The sequence below is a fragment of the Solanum verrucosum genome, unplaced genomic scaffold, assembly GCF_900185275.1.
Source record: "Solanum verrucosum unplaced genomic scaffold, falcon-dt-bn FXZP01000058.1, whole genome shotgun sequence".
NCBI lineage: Eukaryota > Viridiplantae > Streptophyta > Magnoliopsida > Solanales > Solanaceae > Solanum > Solanum verrucosum.
This window is the reverse complement of record NW_026020303.1, coordinates 3,175,431-3,189,415: the sequence shown is the minus strand read 5'-3', so window position 1 is coordinate 3,189,415 and position 13,985 is coordinate 3,175,431.

Genomic DNA, 13,985 nt, shown 5'->3' with positions numbered 1-13,985 from the left:
CACGAAGTATCATAGCCATGCATAAAATCATGAAAACATACTAAAAGGGACATTTTAATTGAAAAGTATGCACTTTACCAAGTTTAAGGATCATCATGAAGATTAGTGTAAAAGCATAAGTCATAAGCATATTCAACATATAGATCATCATAACATAATGAAAACATACCATAAATACCCTCAAATCATACTTGTGCCATGCATGAAAAAGATCCCATAATCCCACCCACACTGAGTAAAGCTTCTTGTGTAACTATAGTTCATATTTCATATTCTTGTTCATACTAGAATAAAAGGGAGATTGGCCTTAACCGACATAGACCATGTGAGCTTACCATGGAATCCAGTGTCTACCCCACACTGAAAAAGGATTGTCGTACTTGCCTAAAGTGGAACCATACTCTTAGCTTAGGTGGATCCACTAGCTAAGGACCTATGTGGGCACATAGTTTCTGGGATAAAGAGATTTCTTCTCAAAACCTGGACTCAACTAAGGTGGAAGGTTTCCATCTCAACTATGGTAGAAGGAACCCATTTGGAAAGCCGAACTCAACTAGTGTAAACGCTTTCATTGGGAAGCCGGACTCAACTATCGTATAAGCTTCCATCTCATATTCATATCCACTCGGTGCTAAGCATTAATTCCCACAGGTTACATATTAAGTCTTGACTTAAGTTCATATTCATGGAAGAATGTCTTGACACTCAATCCAACATAATTCATACTATAGCTCATAGATTCAATAGGTGAGAATAACCTTTCAACCCTAGAATCATCATATTGTGAGAACACCTTTCCCATCATATCATATTCATGCTTAAGTGTGTACATGAGGATAATCATCCAACAACACAACAACTAGATCATTATCATATTCACTTTACTATCAAAATGTTAATAAAACATATACATAAATCTCATAATCATGCATAATTCTCATACTTTGCCCTTCAAGAACCATAGATCACAATCCATCAACACATCTAGAATTACCACATTAGGCATGGATTATAACATAATTCAAGTAGTTCAATTACTACATGCATAATTCTATCATATTCTACTTGCATCAATAAATACCTACACTTTTAGATCCAAATTGGAAAAATAGGGAAATTCATGGATTCTTGGGGGATTCAACATAAAACCATATAAAATAATCAATATATTCATAATAAAACATAATTCAATCATCAAAAATGAATTTGAAAGGAATCCATGAGATTGAAGTCAAACCCTAACTTTTGGGATTTCTAGCTTTGATATTGGGGTTTTTGAAGGGTGATCCATGGATGAAGAGCTACCATGCCTTGGAGATCAAATCCAACAAATTTGAGTAGAAAAGCTTGCTCCTTCAACCCTAGCTTTCACTTTCTTTTTCTTTTTCCTTCGAGCTCTAGAGAGAATTTTGGGGGAAAAGTTGGTTTTGATTTGGGAATTTGGAATTATGAAGAAGATGCCTTGATTTGGGGGTCTTAAAATATATATAGTTAGTCTAAATTAATACAAAATGACATCACTTAATATTCACTTAAAATGGAAAACCCCAAAACACCCATAGAGTCAACTGCAAAAAAGCAATTAAGGTGACCACCCACGACCCCAATATCACGGTCTGTGGATGGATCCACCTGGCATGGTGGTGGTCCGTGGGTTTGGTCCTGCAACTCATTTTTGGTGCCTTGACCCACGACCCCTCACCTACGGAACATGGGTCCACCTATTGGCCATGGTCCCCTATTCGTGGGTGGACTATTTTGGTCCAAAATTTGGGTCCTCCTCAAGGACCCTTGGTTGGTCCTTGGGGGGTTGTACCTTGAAATTTTAACCCTAAAACATATATATTGAGTACCGAGAGTTATTTACGACTCTAACCCTCACATCAAGCTCTAGTTTAGCCTACTACTTTCCAGAATGTTACAGCTACGCGAGTTTTTGGAGACAAAATAGAGAGGAACAACGAGAAAGTATGGAGAAATATGGGTCTAGGTCTTTGTTATTTGAAATATAGGAATAGAAGAACTTGTATTTCACTATGTTCAAAAGTACATTTATTTGTACAATCACTAGATGTTTTATCGAAGGTAAGTAAATATCCTACACATCGCTTCCATGATTTAGTTAGCTATATAAGGATACAATATTATTTAACATCCCCCCTCAAGTTGGAACATAGGTATTGATCATGCTCATCTTGCTACATAAATAATTAACTCGAGCTCCATTCAATGAATTTGTGTACAAAATAGCTAGTTGCTCTCTGGTCTTCACATTTCCAATGGAAATCAAGTTATCCTAAATCTTTGTGTTTTATGTTTAAAAGAGATAAAGACTTTATTTTCGAAAAAATCTATTTAACTCAAATTTTAAAGATTTTTTTTTCAAGAGTCGCCACTTAATTTTTGAAAGAAATTAAGAAAACTTATAATTTTTTTCGAAAGATTTTAGAACATAGAAAAATCATTTCAAATTCAAAGGTGGTTCAGGGTTCAATTTACACTTCGAGAAGGTGTTAGGCCCTCGAAATGTCCGCATACGTGGGGTTGACCTACAACTTGACTAAAATAATTTGACTAATTTTGAAAATTAAGTAAGTAAAGGAAATCCATTTTATTTTAAAAGAAATAAGGTAAAATGGGGTTTTTGAGGAAAATAACTCATATATTTACAAGACAACTAATAAATAAAAATAAATAATAAATAAAATGTAGATATTTCAATTAAACATAAAGGAAGGAATGCCTATACTTTGGGAATTTAATTGAATAAAACAAAATCAAATAAAATGTTAGTCAATACAAAGCAAAGAAGAGAAATGTTAAATTTGGGCTTTTTACCCAAATTAGAAATTGGGCTTCCCAATACCTTTTGTCCCTGTCCTATTATCTAAAGTTTGCCAAAAAGTGATGGGTTTTGGTCCATCTCATTCAAGATCTGCTATTGGAATTTTTTTGGGCCCTTTTGGCCCATTTTCGCCTGAACCTGCTGGAAAAAAAAAAGGCCCCTCTTTGCCTTTGAAAACTTGTATATGCACCAAGTGTATATTTTTGTATATGGGCTGTATTTAGGTGTATATCAGTCTAATTTCTTCGACACCATGTATGTCTACTTCTTTTCTTGTATTTCGATATTTTAGGACTGTATATCACTGCATAATGAGTATATACAGGCAGTATATCGATTTATAAATGCAATATCTCAGTCTATTTTTAGATTTCCAAAATTTGCCAAGGGGCTGACTCGAGATGAATAAAATGACTTCAAGCCTTTACGACCCATTTAGAAATGCGAAGGAGAAAGGAGTCTCCGAGGACTCGGGAAATGTTCATACAACAAAATAAAAAAGGCAAAATTAGCATATGAATCAAACAAAACAAATGAGACATAACTTAATTGAAATGAAGGCTATTTAAGAAATTCAAAACCAAGATACAACCAAACTCAACTATTGGACTAAAATAACAAATGACTTTTAAGAAAGACAAAACAAACTAATTCAACACTGACAAGAATTAACGAGATAACTTTGATACTACACAGTAACATATGCATATACTTGAACAATAAAATTTAGGGGGTCATTTAAGGGGGAAACAACAACATTACATTATAGGGAATATGTAACCAACAATCAACAGTAAACAAAATATTGAGAAACAGAGTATGCTGCACCATTGACAAATAATATGTCTCATGCAATAATCACAATTAACTCTAGTAATGAAGTCTAATGATTCTAGATTATCATGCTAAAAGGGCAAAAAGTTGGAGGCTATAGCAGACCCAATCCTTTTAAGCAAAAGAAGAGAAACGGGTTGTATCTTAATACTAAACACATCAACATCATCACTCAACCTAATATTTTAAATACAAGCACAAATAGGTGTAAAAAAAAACATAATATTCAAGAGAATGACATTGTATAGCAATAAAACCGACTAAATGACTAAATTGAAGAACATGTGATACTCCTAATAGATACTTTAGGCCAGACAAAGAGGAGAGGGCTATTTTTTAATATCTAGGTAGTAAGATTAATTTTAGCTAAACCAAAGCATTTCAATAGAGGAACTATAAGCACAATATCATGAATTAAAGTCAAAAGAGACATAGACATCACTCAAATTACTCAAGGAAACGAAGGTAAAATGTACAAGATTAAGCTAACCTCGTTGAAAATCCACAAATCAGAAGAGACAACCAGGAACAAAAGGAAACACTGAAGAAGACAGAACAATATAGCCAACACATTCCAAGTATAAACCACACGAACATCCAAACTATTTAGAACAAACAAGACAGAGACTCAACCAACTTTAGAGAATAAAAAACGAATCAATGACTCCAAATACAAACCTCTGATACGAAGAAAACTTCATTGATACTTGAGAACACATTGGGGATAAGAACCAAGGCAAGAAGAGCATGTGATTCAAAACAACATGGAAGTTAAACTTAAACAACGATAACCTGATTTGAACCTCTAATTGAGACAAAGCATGAATAGCACAATGGTCAGTCAGAAGTTCCAACGGTAAAGGCAATAAGCCATGTATATTCATGTTCAAACCAAGAAAAATAAAGCCAAAGAAAACCCAACAAAGATAGACTCATCACATGATACTCAAAATTACAGTGAAACGTAAACAAATAAGGAGCTATTACCTTTTCCTGGGCAACAAAACTAAGACGAGAACAAGCTATGAGCGACTTCACTACCAACTTCAAACTTCAGGAGCTCCTTTGAATCCCAGAAACCCACAAAAAAGGATAGAAGAGTATATATTTAAGGTGTATTTCTTATGTGACTATTACAGCTTGGTAATTTTTCTCTCTCTAAATTTTTGCCAGCTTTTTGAATCCCTAACAATGAAAAAGAAGGGGTTATTCATAGAATATTTATAGGGTTCATTTGGAGGAAAACGAGGGAAATTTTGGGTAAAGGCTAAGATTTGTTTGAAATCAAATTCTATCCAAAGACGGGAAAATACTTAAATCGAATCCAAACTCAACAAATTCGAACGAGAGAGAGGTGAGGTGGATGATCGATTCACCCCCACCCCCATCGTCCTCAAAATTCCACGCAGCTTAATATCAAGGCTGCAAGGAAAAAATCACAGACTGGAATAGTACTACGCATATGACTTGTCGAGGCAATTTGAGACAACGACAAGGCGACCTGCGTACTACTATAGACATATCTGAAATCCTGTAAACATTGTATGTTGATGAAGACACCGTGAGTTCAAACACCCCCATTTATAATTAGTGTCGTTTGAAATTGTTGTGTGCTGGAATTATACACGCCATTCGGTTATGTCTATTGGAATTGTGGATTGCAATGCTACCGTTGGATGAGAATGTTGCCATCGTGAACATTTGATGTTGCCGTTGTCATTTGTGAGCTGCTATTTAACGCTGAAAGCTTCTGGGTTTCTTTTGTTAAAGGGTAATTGGGCCGGGTCTTGGTGAAGGATTGGTTGGAATTGAACCGGGCTGTTGAAAGTTGATGGAAGCATTAGTGGGCTGTTGAAAAATTAGGAAAAAAAGGGCCCAAAATATGGTCCTTTAATGAATTGCAGAACATTGTTAGACTTGGCTAATATTGTAATAGAGAATTAATTAACAATTTTGCCAAACAGTTTACAAGGTAACCAAAAGAATTGATTTTGGTAGATTGGACTGGAATTCAAATAGGATGGCTTAATATAATTAATTTACAAGCTTCTTCATCTTAACGAAACAAAATAATTAACCTAATTAAAAAAACTAATTCAAAGTATAACTATAATTTAAACTAAACTAAATTAATAAAACTTTTAACAAAAAATGTAAAATCTTTTTGAGATGATTTTTAAATATGTATAAAATATACTAATTACATACATAACTATATAAAACATATTTATTATTAAAATATTATAAAGATTGACTATGATTCTTAAAAATAACTTGAAAAAATATTTGAATTTTATAAAGTTAATTATTTCAAATCGTTTGAAATTAAAGAAGCTCGAAAGTTAATTTCTATCGTGGAGGATCAAAATTGGGTGTCAACAACTGTCCCTCGTTTGATTTGGATTGATGAAAAAATATGAGGAAAATGAAATTGACGAATCCAATTTTGACCGACCGTTGGACTCGACCAGTTGAAAAGGAAATCCTTTATGCCAAGATAACCTTTGGTTCTAGAAAAGTGACAAAGAAGTTGAGTGTGAAAAAGAGGCTTGCAACCTCTTAGCCATGACTGTGGCATACTTCACACCCATAATTAAGAGCTTACACAAACATAATTGTCAAAGATCTTGGTGTATTGTCACCCCCGATTGGAAAACTGCTTTTGGTGAACACCAAAAATCCCGGATGCGAAACTAAAACAGATAAACCTAAAGAGAAACCCACATGCCTTCTAATAGGGGTGTAGTTTGATTGTGGTGGAAGTTTCTACTCAGCTCGCATCCTCTTTGGACTATGTCCCAGTTCTCGGACCCACTTGCCGCATAAAGAACAACCTCCACCTTAGCCCACTTACTATCTCGAGCTGAGTGTGTGGGAGAAGGACTAGGGTTCACTCTCTCGAGCTGAACCTCATGTCGACCTGCTCCCACCGGCCATCAATTTAGTAGTCTTAGTTTTACGACCTCTCTCTCTCGCAAGCCGAAAACACAAAGGTGAAAACGTTTTTGCAACTACACTTTCATTAAGTTCCACCACAACTACTAAACGAAATCATATCTAAACAAAAAATAAACCATCATCAAGCAAGACCCAACAGATAATCTAACCCATATTCACAAAATCACACCCCAAGAATTGGGGTTTTAGCTACACATGTAAAAGAGGTAAGAATGTATACCAATCTTAGTTTCCTTCAATGTGTAAGCAAGATTAAGTATTAAAACAAGTCAAAAGTGAAGAATCCACAAGACCTAAGTCCAAAATCTTGGAGTTCAAACCCTTTGAATATTCAAGATCTTCAAAACCCTCTCAAAGCTTAGAGAGAATATTCTAAGTCAGATGTTAAAACTTTAATAATAAAACTTACTAATAATAATTTCTACTCTAATCCTAAGCTACAAAACTTCAACTAGTATTTATAGTTTTCAGAAAATGTGCTGCGAAGGATCACTCGGCGAAGTTAGTCGAGATCGCCGATCAACTTGGTGATCCGCCCTTTGGTAGGTTTCATCGCCGTCTTGATTTATCCTTCAACATTGTTGTGTTTTGGATCATTGGGTGACATAGTACTGCTTCACAAAACAGCTCAGCGACACGTCGACTGCTCCTTTTCACCGCCGATTTGATCCTTTCCTTTAGGGCTCAACACACTGGAACGAAAGGCGAGGATAAGACCTTTTGGTGACTCGCCGAATGGGTTTGGTGATTCTCAGATCTTCATTTCTTTGTTCTTTCAGCTACTTTTGTTCCTTTTTGCTAAGTAGTGTCCATGCTTTCCCTCAAACTCCAAATACCTGAAACTTAAGGGTTTTCATCAGATATTGAGATAAAATATGCATTTGAGGACACTAATTCTATCAAAATATAGCCCTGAATGAGTTTAATTTATGGACTCATCAATGATCTATGAGCTATCGAATGAATTATTCTGGATTGAGTGTCAAGACATTCTTTCAGCAGTATGAACTTAAGTCAAGACTTAATATGAACTCCGTGGGAATTAATGCTTAGCACCGAGTGGATATTGAATATGAGATGGAAGATTTTACGTTAATTGAGTCCGGCTTCCTAATGAAAGCTTTTACACTAGTTGAGTTTGGCATTCCAAATGGGTTCCTTTTACACTAGTTGAGTCTAGGTTCCCAAAGTATGTCTCATGAGATGGAAACCTTCTACTTTAGTTGGGTTCGAGTTTCTAGTAGAATCACCTTATCCCATAAACTATGTGCCCCAATAGGTTATTTAGCTAGTGAATCCACCTAAGCTAAGAGTATGGTTCTACCTTAGGCAAGTGGAACAACCCTTTTTGGTGTAGGAGTCACCAGATTCGATGTTTGCTCACATGGCCTCATATCGGTTAAGGCTTATTCCCACAACAACAATATGAACAAGAATATGAATTATGAACTATGGTTATTCAAGAAGCTTTACATAGCATGAGTGAGATTTATGAGGTCTTATTCATGCATTGCACAAGTATGCTTTGAGGGTATTTATGATATGTTCCTCTTATGTTATGATGATCTATGTATCGATTATGTTTATGACTTATGTTTTTCCACTATTTTCATAATGATGTTTAAACTTTGTAAATTTCATGCTTTCAAATGAAATGTCCCTTTTAGAATGTTTTTAATATTTTTTTGCATGACTGTCTTACTTCGTGCATTTTTGTACTAATGCCTACTTTTCCTACAGTTTCCCCAAGTGTAGGGTCTGGTTCTCAAGGTGATCATCGTTGTGGCTAAAGCTTGGAATTACTTATTCTCCTAGCTTGTTGGTGAGTCCTTGTGATTTGGGGATGTATTTTATCTCACTGTAGTTCATTCCTTGTATTTTCTTTTCATACTATGTTGTATGGGATGTGTCCCTTTACATTTAGAATAATGTAATAGATGGCTATGTTGAGACTTAGAGTCTAAAATTCCATCTTTTAATGAAAATTTTAGACTTGTAATGCATTTTTACTCTTATTGTTCTATTGCTTATGTTATGATATCCTAAGGGGCTAGTATGGAGTCCTTCGGGGTTCTATACGCCATGTTACATCTAGGGGGTACCCTTGGGTCGTCACGAACTTGGTATCAGAGCACAACGTTTAGAATGATTCTAGGATGATGTCTCATAAGCCACGTCTAGTAGAGTCTTGTTCATGAGTGTGAAGCATGCCACACTTATGAATGAGAGACTACATGAGGTTTAGGAAATCTCACTTCTTCATTACTCTTAAGTCGTTCCTTAGAGTTTGACTCTAAAAGATTTCCCTTTCTTAATCCTTCTCTTGTATCTTCAGGATATGAATACATGAAGGGCTAATGCTAGAGGATGAAAGAGGACAATGTGCATCAAGGAGCCCCTCCTCAAGTTCCTCAAGTTCCTCAAGATCCTCAAGATCTGATTGATCCTTAGACTATGTCAAATGTGGAGGTTAGATCGGCTTATCAAATATTGTTCCAAGCTTTAGCAGGTCAAGCCAATAGAGAAGTTCTAGCTCTGGTGAATCCTAGTGTGAATTCAGCTGCTTTAAGTGTTAGGGATTTTGCTCGAATGAACCCTCCCTAATTTCATGGCTCCAAAGTTGAAGAGGACCCCCAAAGGTTCATCGATGAGGTTTATAAAGTGCTTGCTATTATGGGGATATCTTTGGAAGAGAAGGCGGTGTTAGCCACCTACCAACATAACGATGCGGCTCAAGTATGGTATGATCAGAGGAAGGGTGTGAGATCCGTAGGAGCGGGCCTGGTAGGATGGGAGTTGTTCAAATTGACATTTCTTGATAGGTTCTTTCCCCGAGAGTTGAGGGAATCTAAGGTGGAAGAGTTCATTATCGTTCGTCAAGGAATTATGAGCGTGAAAGAGTATTCCCTAAAGTTCACTCAATTTTCCAAGTATGCTACAATTATGATGGCGGATTTGAGTGATAACATGAGTAGGTTTTGGATGGACGTGTCCGACTTGGTAGAAAAATAATGTAGTACGACAATGCTCCTTCATGATATGGATATCTCATGTCTTATGGTGTACGCCCAACAAATCGAGGAATGAAAACTCAAGGAAAAGAATATGGAGGTAAAAAGAGCTTGAATCGGTAATGGGAACTTCTCCAATGCTATGTCCGATGGACAAGGTCGACCAAGGTTTCGACAAAGGTTTTCCAACCAAGGTTCCTCTAGTGCTCCCCCAAGGGTCAATAAGGATAGGGTGTCTAACCCTAAATCTCAAGGAGGTAATAGTAGTGGCTCTTACGTGGCTAGGCCTAATTGTGCAAGGTATGGAAGAAAACATGATAGTAAGTGCCTAGTTGGCAAGGATGGGTATTTTAGTTGCGGGAAGAGTGGCCACAAGAGTTGAGATTTTCTAATGCTCAAGGTTAAGGGAAGAGAAGATAAACAAGCTCCTCCAAGCAGTTCAAACTCCAATGGCCCAAAGCAAAACCACTTTTATGCTCTTCAATCCCAAGGTGACCAAAAGGGCTCCCCAGATTTGATGACCGGTATGTTAAAAGTCTTTCTTATTGATGTTTATGCCTTGTTAGATCCCGGTGCTACTTTGTCCTTTATGGCACCTTATGTGGCCATGAAGTTTGATATGCTCCCCGAAGTGTTATCAAAACATTTTTTGGTCTCTACCCTGGTTGGTGACTCGGTGGTGGCTAAGAGAGTCTATAGGAAATGTCTCGTTTCCTTATCCCATAGAGTTACTTTGGTGGACTTGGTAGAGTTAAACATGTTAGACTTGTATGTGATTTTGGGTATGGATTGGTTGCGTGCATGTTATGCCTCTATCGATTGTAGGACTCTGGTGGTTAGATTCCAATTCCCAAATGAGCCTATATTAGAGTGGAAGGGGGGAAATTCTATGCCTAGAGGTAAATTTGTCTCTTGTCTTACAGATGATCTCCAAAGGGTGTATTTACCATCTTGTTAGGGTGACGAATGTTGAATCCAATTCCCTTCTCTAGAGTTGATTCTCATAGTGAATTCCCTCAAGTTTTCCCTGATGATTTACCAGGTATTCCCCGAGCAGGAAATAGATTTTGGTATTGACCTTTTACCGGATACGCAACCTATCTCTAATCCTCCCTATAGAATGGCTCTGACGGAGCTAAAAGAGTTGAAAGAGCAACTAAAGGATTTTATAGATAAGGGTTTCATCTGATCGAGTATCTCTCCATGGGGTGCTCTGGTGTTGTTTATTAAAAAGAAAGATGGGTCTGTGTAACAACCGAAAAACTAGTAGGTGAAACTAGAGCCTTATGTGAGAGTTTTAGAGTTTGATGTGTGGGTTAGAATCGTAAAATGGCCTCCCGTACTTAGGATGAGGCGTTTATGGGTTAAACGCCAAGAAACAACTCCCCAAGGACCAAACATAGGGTCCTTGAGGAGGACCCTAAAACTGCACCAAAAGATGTCAAAAAATAGCCCACTCAAGAAGGGGACCCACGCCCTGTGGGGGAGGGTCATGGGTCAAGGGGTTCAAGTTAAGCTCCAGGCCATCACCCACAAAGGACCAGCATGGTCTGTAGACCCACCCGCAGTCCGTGGGTCAGGGCCTCGTGGGTAAGGCAGTCATGGGGTCAAGTTGCTTTAAGTTGGGGACTTAGCGGTTAATTCATTATTAGTTAGGGGTTAAGTGGTGTAGTTTTATTAGTAATTAGAATACCTATATAAACCTAATAGACCTCTAAACTAAATAAATTTAGTCATTCTTCCAAGACACCAAAACAAACCCAATTCCCTCCAAGAAATCCTTTCTCTTGAACTCCAAGGATGATGAAGAAGAAAGGTGAAGCTAGGGTGAAGAATCAAGATTTTCTCCTCAAATTCATGGTAAATATTCAATAAGGTATGGTAGCTCTTCATCTATGGGTAGCCTTCGCCAATAGAGCCCCTTCAAAACCCCCAATTTCAAAGTTAGAAAACCCAAAAGTTAGGGTTAGACTTTAATCTGATGGGTTCTTTTCAAATTCATTTTAAATAATTGAGTTATGGTTGTTTATGAATAAATTGATGGTTTAACATGATTTTATGTTGAGTTCCTCAAGAATCCATGAATTCCCCTATTCTAGTTAGGGTTCCTTCCTACATTCTGGGCATTGTTGTATGTTGATCCAATTGAGTGGAGAATGGTTGATTATGATGTAATTGCATGATTTTAGTATGATTATACATGTACTCTTGACTAAGCTATGGTTCTTGGGTTAAATTGATATAGTTTAGTGTTATGTAATGAAAGAGGAAAATTGAGGGCTTATATGTGACCTTCTAAGATTGATGAACTTCTTTATGAATTTCTTGAGATTAGATCACCTAGATATGAATTTCTTAAAAGTAAAGCTTGTAGACATGAATTGATTATATTAGGGCTTATATGATGGATTATGGTTTAGTGTTATTGAGATTGAGTTTGCATGATGTTATATGATTATAATTGGTTAACAATGAAGCATGTGGTTAGATTATATTGAGAATTAGGTAAACATGATGATCATGTGAGGTATTGCTTGAGAGTAAGACTTGTAGTATGAAGATGAATTTTAGGGCTTTAAGGGTAAAAGCTATTATACATGAGCTAATGATGTTAAGGCTTTTAGAGGGAAGCTATTATGTATGTTGAATTGTACATCGCATTATTGTGGAAGGACTTTACCCACATGACCTATAATATGAGTACATGAAATTATGTATGTTGTAATTGAACTACTTAAATTATGACTATAACCATATCTAATATAGTGAATTCTAGATGTGTTGATTAAATGTGATCTATGATCCTTGAATGCAAGTTATGAGAATTATGCAGGATTGTGAAATTATGTACATGCTTTATGAACAGTTTGAGAGTGAAGTGTCTATGATGATGATATTTTTTTTTGTGTCATTGAAAGAATAATCTCACACACACTACATGCATGAACATGATTATGATGTAACTATGATATTGTTGAAAGGCTATGCTCATATACACCCTTACACATGACTATGCATGAAATGTACATGACCATGATTATGATGATATATTGTGTTGATTGAAAGACTATTCTTGTGAACACATTATGAGCATGATGTGAAAGGTTATTCTCATGCATGATCAAATGAGATATTCTAATGAAACAAGTTATGACTTAACAAGTACTCTATGGAAATGATGTTTAGCACCGAGTAGATAGTGTATATGAGATGAGAGATTTTACCTTAGAGAGTCCGACTTTCCAAATTGGTTCCTTTTACGCTTGTTAAGTCCGGGTTCGCTAAACATGTATCTCATGAGATGAAAACCTTTTACCTCAATTATGTCCATGTTTGTAGTAGCAATCTCCCTATCCCATAACTATGTGCCCACATAGGTCTTTAGCTAGTGGATCCACCTAAACTAACAAACTTTAGTTCTTCCTTAGGTAAGTAGGACACCTCTTTTCATTGTGGAGGCATGACACCGAATTCCATGTTAATCTCACATGGCCTAAGTCGGTTAAGGCTAATTCTCAACATGATGAAACATTAACAAGAACATGAATTACAAACTATGACTCCTCAAGAAGATCTAATTAGTGTGAGTGGGGGTATGAGACTTCATTCATGCATTGCACAAGTAGGCTTTGAGAGTGGTCATGATATGTTTCTTTTATGTTATGAAGATTTATGAATTAATGCATGCTAAATGTGGATTATATATATGAATGGCTTTCCTTGATATGAGTTATTGAACATGAATGTTTCCTTGTCTATGAGTATTAACTATGGGTGATATCAAAGCATGATAAGCATGACCATGGTGTCCTAAAAGTGATACTTAGTGTAGATGGGATTATGAGATCTTATCTATGCATTGCACAAGTATAACTTAGGGTAACTTATGAATTGGTTCTCTTATGACATGAAGATCTATGTATTTAACTATGTATATGAACCATGTCTTATGATAATTGATGTTTGCATTATGTCTATGTTGGAGGCTATGCTTATCATTATGTTGTTATCCTTTATGCTATGATGAACTATACATGAGTTTCCCTATGAGTTACGCTTTCCAATTATATTTCAAGGATGATGTTCAAAATTAATATATAGGATGGTTCAACTAAAATGTCCATTTTTGCATGTTTTAAAGGTTTTTATGCATGGCTATCATACTTAGTGCATGTTTGTACTAACCCATATTTCCTACATTTTCCCCTAAGTGTAGGGTTGCCAATATCGAAACTATTGAATATGAAATGGAAGCTTTTACGCTAGTTGAGTCCGGCTTCCCAATGAAAGCTTTTACACTAGTTTAGTCTAGCTTTCCAAATGGGTTCCTTTTACGC